At 33.5% G+C, this 8,568-nt stretch overlaps 1 long non-coding RNA gene across 1 annotated transcript; it reads right to left on the minus strand.

The window, feature by feature from the left end:
- Nucleotides 1-5,108: 5,108 nt before the first annotated feature.
- On the minus strand, nucleotides 5,109-7,443 carry LOC147408237 (uncharacterized). Its single transcript, XR_015175829.1, has 5 exons — nucleotides 7,073-7,443; nucleotides 6,556-6,700; nucleotides 5,659-5,735; nucleotides 5,473-5,544; nucleotides 5,109-5,389 (listed from the first exon to the last, which is right to left on the minus strand). It is a non-coding gene; the product is annotated as an uncharacterized LOC147408237 (long non-coding RNA).
- Between the last annotated feature and the right edge of the window lie 1,125 nt (nucleotides 7,444-8,568).

Genomic DNA, 8,568 nt, shown 5'->3' on the forward strand with positions numbered 1-8,568 from the left:
ATTGCAAATAAGTCTTGGTTTCAAAATCACATTTTTTTCTGTAAAATTGTTAAAATAGTTTTAGTCAGGAATTTCATCAAACAATTGGAATACTTAAAGCTTCCAAAATGACTTCAAGAATAAACTCTGGGTAATTTTTTTTTTCCTAAAATGCCCACTAAATCCAAACGGTGAGAAATAGGAGAAAGGGATTATGGATGTATTCTTGAGTCTCGGACTTCTGAGGGTAAAATGGACCAATTATAAAAGAAATTCCCCTGCTATATAAGGTTTGAACCAAGCAAATGCTTTGTTTGCTCTTAGGGTATCCCAACCTTTAACTTATCACCCCCCAATTTTTTAAAGGGTTTATATGTGCGCAACTTATGTCCAAATTCGGTACGCTATTCATTTTAATTCACAAAACATGCATTTCAGTGAATTTTTCACTTTTATAATCAATGAATTCGTTGGTATATCTACGAATTTGTAAATATTAAAGATGACGAAGTCAAGAGTTCGTAGGCAGGGGGGATTTGCAGTGGAGGCACTTGCCTCTACAAGAATTTTCTAAGTATATGAATTAATGAGTTATTGTAAGAAATATTAGCGGTGGATAAAAAAATTCATTGCTATTGTGCACCCCACCCCTCCCCCCTCCCCCCCCAAAACAAAAAAGAAAATCCACTCTTATTTGTCCCATAATTTTATTTTATATTTACTCTTAGTTGTCCTCACCATGGCAAAATCCTAGCTCTACCCATGTTTGTAGGTTATAAAAATGATGAATACATGTTTTGAAAATTAAAATGAATAATGTATCGAATTTAAATTTTTGTCATATTCAATGCACCAAATGGAGATTCACCCTCAAAGATTAAAATATGTCATTACAAAAGTTTGGTTTATGTTATTATCTCAACATTGCAAGGAACTATAACACATTCAAACAACTTTAGTAGATGTTTACAATTAGGATTTGGCTCATAAAATGCTAAATCTAATGACTAGAAATTTAAAAGAAAAAAAAAAGTGAGAATTTTTATTGGCACCCAACTTTGATTTTTTCTCGATAAAAGTGACAAATTTAATGGAAAAAAATATTTTGAGAATTAACATAGACAGTGTATCGGAAATCAACATTTTTTCATAAGTTGCACACATTTTAATAAATTTCTTTTGAATTATTTAATGGGATTTGTTCCAAAACATATGCAACTTATGTCCAAATTCTGATTTTGGTAAATTGTTCATTTTCATTCCCAAAAATATGTATTTTGAGTGAATTCGTCAATTTATAATCAATGAATTCGATGGTGTAACTACGATTCATAGGTTATAAAAATGATGAAGGCATGATTTGAGAATTAAAATGAAAAACTCGGAATTTCGTTGTATTCTACGCGCGAAATGGAGATTCACCCTTACTCTATTTTAGTTTAGTTGGGTGTAATATGTAAAAGTTGGGTTGCAAATAGAAGTTCACATAAAAATTTAAAGAAAGAAAAGAAAAGAAAAGAAAATATTCTTTAGTTGGTGCAGCAGGGTTCAAAACGAATGGATTTCGGTTTTATTAAATCTTGTAAGCTCATATAAGCTCATGGAGCTAGCCAAGAAACTAAACAAAAAAAAAAAAAAAAAAAAGTCTCGAGTTCATCTAAGTACAATCTCTAGTGATCTAATCTATTAAAGGAATAAAAACCACTCGCACTTCCTAAGAAAATCGCCCAATATTGTTGATGATTAGCGAATGAGAAATTCAAAGAACGACTCAGGAAGAAGGTTTTGATTGAATCCTTAATAGATATTGACGTAGAATCATCCACAGTTGAAACCTTGGATCCAGCTTGTCCTCCTCCTCAACATCATCATCATCATCATCATCTTGATCTTCTAGTTCTTCTTCATCATTAATGGTTTTGTCGTCATTATCGCAGACGCAGAGGTCTCCATCATCTCCATTAATGAGTTTCAGGAGTTCTTCCCCAAGAAACTCTTCGGGTGTCTGTGAGTAAACAAAATCATCTTCTTCATTCCTCTCAACTTCAACCATAAAATCCATGCCTTAATTCAGATTCACAAAACCTTCTCTACTCTTCTCTTCTCCTTTCTTTCTTTCTTTCTTGTTTTATATTATATAATAACAGCCGAGCCTTATTCGTTAATGAAATGTACTCCTACTTTGAGTCTGACTCTGATTCTGATTCTGAAATGTACTCCTAGTTTGAGTCTGATTCTTAATCACTAGTGTTAATCTAGACGAAATTTGCTTGTTTTATCTTTATATCTCAACCGTTCGTTTGGTACAAGAGACCTCAACTGTTGATTGAGACTAAAAAGTTTCAAAGAATATAATATAATTGGGTCACGTTATTACGAACCCCTTTGCGACCCCCTTTGCGACACACCTTTTTGTCTTTATGGGCAAAAATGTTTGGAATGGGCTGATTTTGTGAGGATGATCTATATGGTGAGGGGATCATCCTGGCCAAAAAATCATCCCATTCCAAAACTTCTAACCCCATCAAAATTGATTTACAAAAATTGGACGGTTATAATTTTTCAACAAAAATCGGACGGTCTAGAAGTTTTGGAATGGGCTGATTTTTGCCAGGATGATCCCCTCACCATAGAGATATCCTCACAAAAAATCAGCCATTCCAAACATTTGCCCATATAAGACAAAAAGGTTGGTGTGTCGCAAAGGGGGTCGCAAAGGGGGTCGTAATAACGCAAATCAATATAATTATAATAAATAAATGAATAATGATAACCTGACTAAAACAATACTCAACTGACTTTAATGTGCATATAGAACTCTAGATTTTCTTTCTGATCTCGAGGTAACAATCAATGATTCTGTCATCTGTAATAGGGCTATCAATGGATCGGATCAGACCCGAAATCCGATCTGTTCCAATAACTTCAGATCTGTATCGATAGTTTGGATTCCGATAAGGTTTTGATCCAATATTTTATTGAATTTGATTTGGATCAACCATGTCCCGATTCAATAAGAAATCTATCCGATTATATGTTAGAAAGTATATATAAATTATATTATATTTTGTTGAGATGTACCAAGTTTATTTAGATTTTGTAAATAAAATCAGGTTTGATCCGATCCGGATTCGATCCAATTGTTACTTAGAAAACCTCAAATATACTACACGAAGTAATATCTATGATTTTGTGCACATGCCACGTCAGTGTAGTTTGTTTGACTTGTTTGTCTTTAGTCAGATAATCACGACTCTGTAAAAAACACGGTATTTTCGTCTGGTGTACGGGCTATACAGAGTTGACTACCTGAGTTCTACGGGCTATACAGAGTTGACTACCTGAGTTCTCCTTTATATGAGTTAAGTTGGTTAGCTCGGTTTAGATTATTTAGGGTAAACTACACTTTTGACTCGATCTCTGTGTCTATTTTACTATTTTACCTTCTTATTATTTTTTTATATAAAAAATTAACTTTTTGAAACTATAAAAATGTATGATCTAATTTCAACAAACATACTAGTGATGAATTTCTCTTTAATCACCAGGATTCATGCGTCCCCTTACATCACATGAATCACACGACGTATCCCTATTGGTAGATTATCATTTGAGTATAGAAAACTAGGACTAGGGCTACTATCTTTCGTCTCATCAAACTAAAAATTAAAAATGGTCTCTAATATAATTAATTATCATCTTTTATCATGATTTTAAAAATCATCCAAGGCCGAGAGTCATCTCATATAAGGCTTAAAACGGGTTGTGTTTGAGTTGGATATGAGTATATTCAGATCCATTTTTTTTTTATTCAAATCCTACTAATTAAAATTATATCCGAATCATTTTGCTTTCAATAAACCTATATTTAGATCTAACCTAATCAAATTAATTAATTCAGGTTAGATAATTTCAAATTGTTTAAGGTTATTAAAGGAAAATTATTAAAGGTGTGTTAAAAATATGATTTGAACCCAAGGTCTCTTCCTTTTAGAAGAGAGGCATTTGCCACTATGCTCAATATTTATTGGTTGAAAAAAGATATTTAAAAAAATATAACTTATAAAATAATATATCATTTAAATCTAGATAGATATAGGGATGGATTTATATCCGATCCTCATTTAACTTGAGTCAAGGGACATCAATTCATATTTGACCCATTTTTTAATTTAAACATACTTGAAGGACCAAACTTACTAAATTTGGATTTCAAATAAAATCCGACTTATTGTAAACCCTCATCTCATATAATGTTTGTGAATAAGCAAGATACATCATGTGTACTAGAAGGTGGCATGTGCAAATGCACATATATCAAGAGGGATTGTTTGTAATTTGAAATATATTGATAAAAGAGTTTTTGAAGATTATTTAGTAAAAATGATATTTTTGTAATTTTGAAAACAAAACTACGGTATTGTATGAATATAGGTTTCAATTTTCTTGATTCTTTTTACAAAAAATGACCCTGATTATGTTGAATTTAAATACAAAAGTGGGGGGCATTTATGACCACTAAAATTTCACTACGTCATAATGCGTCAAAAACGACTGCCCCTACAGTCGTAAAAAGAGTCGTTTTAAAAGGAGTGATTTTTTAAAAACGACTGTCTAAGACAGTCGGAAAAAACGACAATAAAATAAGAATATAGCGACGGTCAACGATCGTCGCTATAGGGTATTTTAAAAAAAAAAACATATTTTACACCTGCCCCCCTTCACATGTTGTTGAATATTGGAGATACCTCTATGTTTTGACATTGATGACCTAGACCCCAACTAACAATATGAAAAGACCCAAATACCCCTCGTCTTCAACTTTCATAAATCTAACTAAAAATCATTAATGATCTCCCACTCCTGTTTCAAATCAACACCCACATTCAATTCAAACTAAAAATCACAAAGAATAATTCTGAAATATTAGACAGATATACAATCCATTAGAGGTAAACTTGTATCACCACTCTTTCAAATCAAATTCCTATTCCATCAACCTTTTGCAACACTTCTTAGTTGTTTCAACACTTGTTCGACAGCACAATCAAATGGCACCCATTACCACAAACAAAATATTATGTGGTGTCTACAATAAAATATAAGCACACTATTTTACTTTGGTTCGGAGAACAATCCAACATAAATAGGAGAGAACATAAATTATATCAGTATTGGTGCATCTACACCCACCATATTGATACATGTTTCATCTTCTTAGTCAATGATAAAGAAATTGAATTACATTCTCTCTGACCTACGAAACACCCCTCATTGGAAAAAATAGCCATTTAATCAGAGCTTGCATCTTACACAGAGTACAGGATCCTGACCTGTCAGACTTAAGCAATGGCATCTTGACGAGACTTCCAAAACGTTCAATCAATTCACTCTCGAATTCTCTACGATCCTGGAAATTGGGCAAAACAGAAAAAGTAAAGAAGATGCTTTAAGGGATGTGCATACACACTATGTAACAGCAATGGCGCGTACCTTTCCCTCATAAAGGTGGTAAAACATTAGCAGGACGTAACCAGCATTTGGAGATGTCTTCTCAAGATTTCCCTTCAAAAATGTACAGCAGCAGAAAATCAAGTATTAGAAATTGATCAGCTACATTTTGTGTGTAGAACTGGCTGCTTAGATTGAACACAAAAGCAGCAAGACAAATGCAAATACCGGGTGATTAACTCGCTAAAGTACACGAAACATGAAAACAGCTAATGAATCGAGAGAGAACGGATTTGATTCAGTTCCTGCACATTTCAAACGATTATGAAATTTCAATCCAACAAATCAAAGTTGCTAACATGACATCAGTAGCTTCTTCATGGTATTACTTCTTAAGTAAATGAAAATCCATTCACTACTTATTAGTCAAAAAGCAACAGGATATTAAAACCTTAAGGCAAGAGAAAATGATGGTGAGATGGCACTATGATGAGTTTCCAATATTTTAACTAGATGCAATCGTTAAACTACAGTTTTAGCACTAACCTAGGTAATATGGCATTGTGACAACAGTGGTTAACCAAAAATTTGATTTCATCTAGCTTTGAGTAACTTTCAGTAAGCTAAAATATTGGAAAGAGAATAAAAACATATCGAAGAAAGAATGTGGGAGAATATTTGATGAGTTTCTAAACGCCACAACTATTAGTTGGCCAATCAGTCATCAAACCTTTAACCCAAAATATTTGGGGTTGGCTGGATCAACCAAGTGATTGATATGAAGGATTGGGACTTGTGGTTGGAGTTGGAGACAACTAAGTTTTTACATGAATTGCCACGCTGAACCGACCCTTATGTCATGATTTAGGACCAGCAGTGCAGGGGAAAAGCACTACTTTGTTACAAAATGAAGCTGTCAAAGAGAGTGATAATGCTGTACACAAAAGAAGATCCAGGCTTTAAGGGTTGGGTTTTTTGAGGAATTTGTCTTTAGCTGGGAGGCTTTGTGCTCCAACTAAGGGGCTGTTTGTAACTTTTCTTGTAGAGATTGGTCATCTCGACCTCGTGTTTGTTTTCATTAATAAAATATGTTTAATTATTTAAAGAAATAAAATAATGCCGTACATGAAAAAGGATGAGACAGACTTCAAATCACGGTGTATGATCTTCGGATTGCAGTGCTCATGTAAATACTCCAAGCCATAGGCTGTACCAAAAGCTACACGTTTCCTTGTGAGCCAGTCCAGACCTCTCTCCCCTGGTTTTAAATCTGTAGGAAGGATCGAAAAGTTACTTAGATTAATGCTGAAGTATACTAACCCTAGAATAAATACAACTTCCTCATAGGATGTAAGATATGTCAAAGTTACAAAACTGAAATGATAGAAAATAAATGTTGATCACTTGATTATGATACATGTTATCGTCGAGGAGGTAAGGCAATACAAAATCGAAAGAAAATGAAGAAACTCTGTGCACACTGGTTTTCTCATTGATGTAAATCAAGAAGCATAGATTGAAGAGAATGATATATTTGGGATTTTTAATTTGTTTAGGTTATATTATAATTTTGGTTCTTTGTTAGATTTGATGGTTAAGATTTGTGACCATCAATGCTACTTATAGCTTATGAAGGAGATACCTCTTAAGCGATACGCAACACTGAGATTTTGCATGAATGGATAAACAAGAATTCTCTCTGATGAGGTTGTACAGAACCCAATCAACCGCAGAAGATTGCGATGAACTGCTACACTTATTAGCTCAACTTCCCTTTGGAATGCAGCCTCTCCACCAGACGTTTGACAGCAACCTTTGTATTGTCTAAGAGAACACCTATGTAAACTTTTCCAAAGCCCCCTTGCCCAATAACGTTATTCTCACTGAAATTTTCTGTTGCAATTTGGAGCTGTCGCAATGAAAATTTTCTCAATTGTCCGAAGAAAATTTTGCATTCGTCTTCACCTGTTATATAAAACGCAGAGGTTTAGGGAAAAAAAAGTATGGAAATATCATAATGGACTAATTTAGAAGTAATATTGTGAAAATGCAGTTAATATAATATAAAATTTTCACCCGACACTTCATTAATTCAAAAAAAAAAAAAAAACCCCACTAAAGTTGACTAGAAAACCCATAACATGAAGTTTTTCCAATTTGTTGCACATGAATTAATGCCCACTCAATATTTTGCTCCGTTGTGCGTATTTCTCCATTAATTCTTTTTTATTTACAGGAACAATCAAGGCATAATTCAAAATAAAGAATTTTTTATATGAGTTCCTCAGAACTAGGGAGCAATAGAGCAGCCACAACTATGTTTTAGAGTGATACGAAATATTTAAAAAACAACTAAAGAAAAGATTTATCAAAAAACAAAAAAAACTAAAGAAAACATTTTCAAGTAATGAAAAATGCAATTCATAGACCAAATTACCAACAACGTCAACAAAGACATCACACTTTTCGTGTACTTGACGGTATACATATACAAAGATGGCCCCAATTATCAGAAGAAGCACAACACCTCCTGCAGCACCAACTACAACTCCGAGTTTCGACTTGCTAATTGAAGCTAAAATCACATAAATTAATTAAGAACTCATTCATACTAGTAGGAAAAAAGGGATGGATATCCGATAATGGAGGAAAAATGTAAACCTGGTACAGATAAGCTTGAGACACAAGGTTGCTGCAAACTAGAGCCACAGTCAAGACGAGTTCCCATAAAACTGACACAATACCCTTGTCAATAATTGAGTGTAAAATAATATAATAGATTCATATCTAACAATTTTGAGTTGTCTCATGTTGGCACATCATGAAAAAACAACTTTCATGCTTGGTAGAGTGTCTTTTGAACCTTCCACAAACACAGGCAGGCAACAAAAGTCAACTTGAGCAATTATCAATAAGCAGTCTCTAGTTAATGATTTCGGCAACAAACTCCTCCTCTGCTTCAGAAAAACAGAGCAGCAGAGGTCTTTGGTTAGTTCATTTTTCTATTTTGAGGTTACTAAGATACCTTGCTCTCATATCTTTCACACAACATGCATCCTACAATGGTTTGAGCATAGGAATACGTGCCCTTTGTGTCGTTTTGAGATGCCAACTTAATTATTATTATTATTATTTTAA

This window comes from Akebia trifoliata, chromosome 3 (genome assembly GCF_017979445.1).
Source record: "Akebia trifoliata isolate Shusen 1 chromosome 3, ASM1797944v1, whole genome shotgun sequence".
NCBI lineage: Eukaryota > Viridiplantae > Streptophyta > Magnoliopsida > Ranunculales > Lardizabalaceae > Akebia > Akebia trifoliata.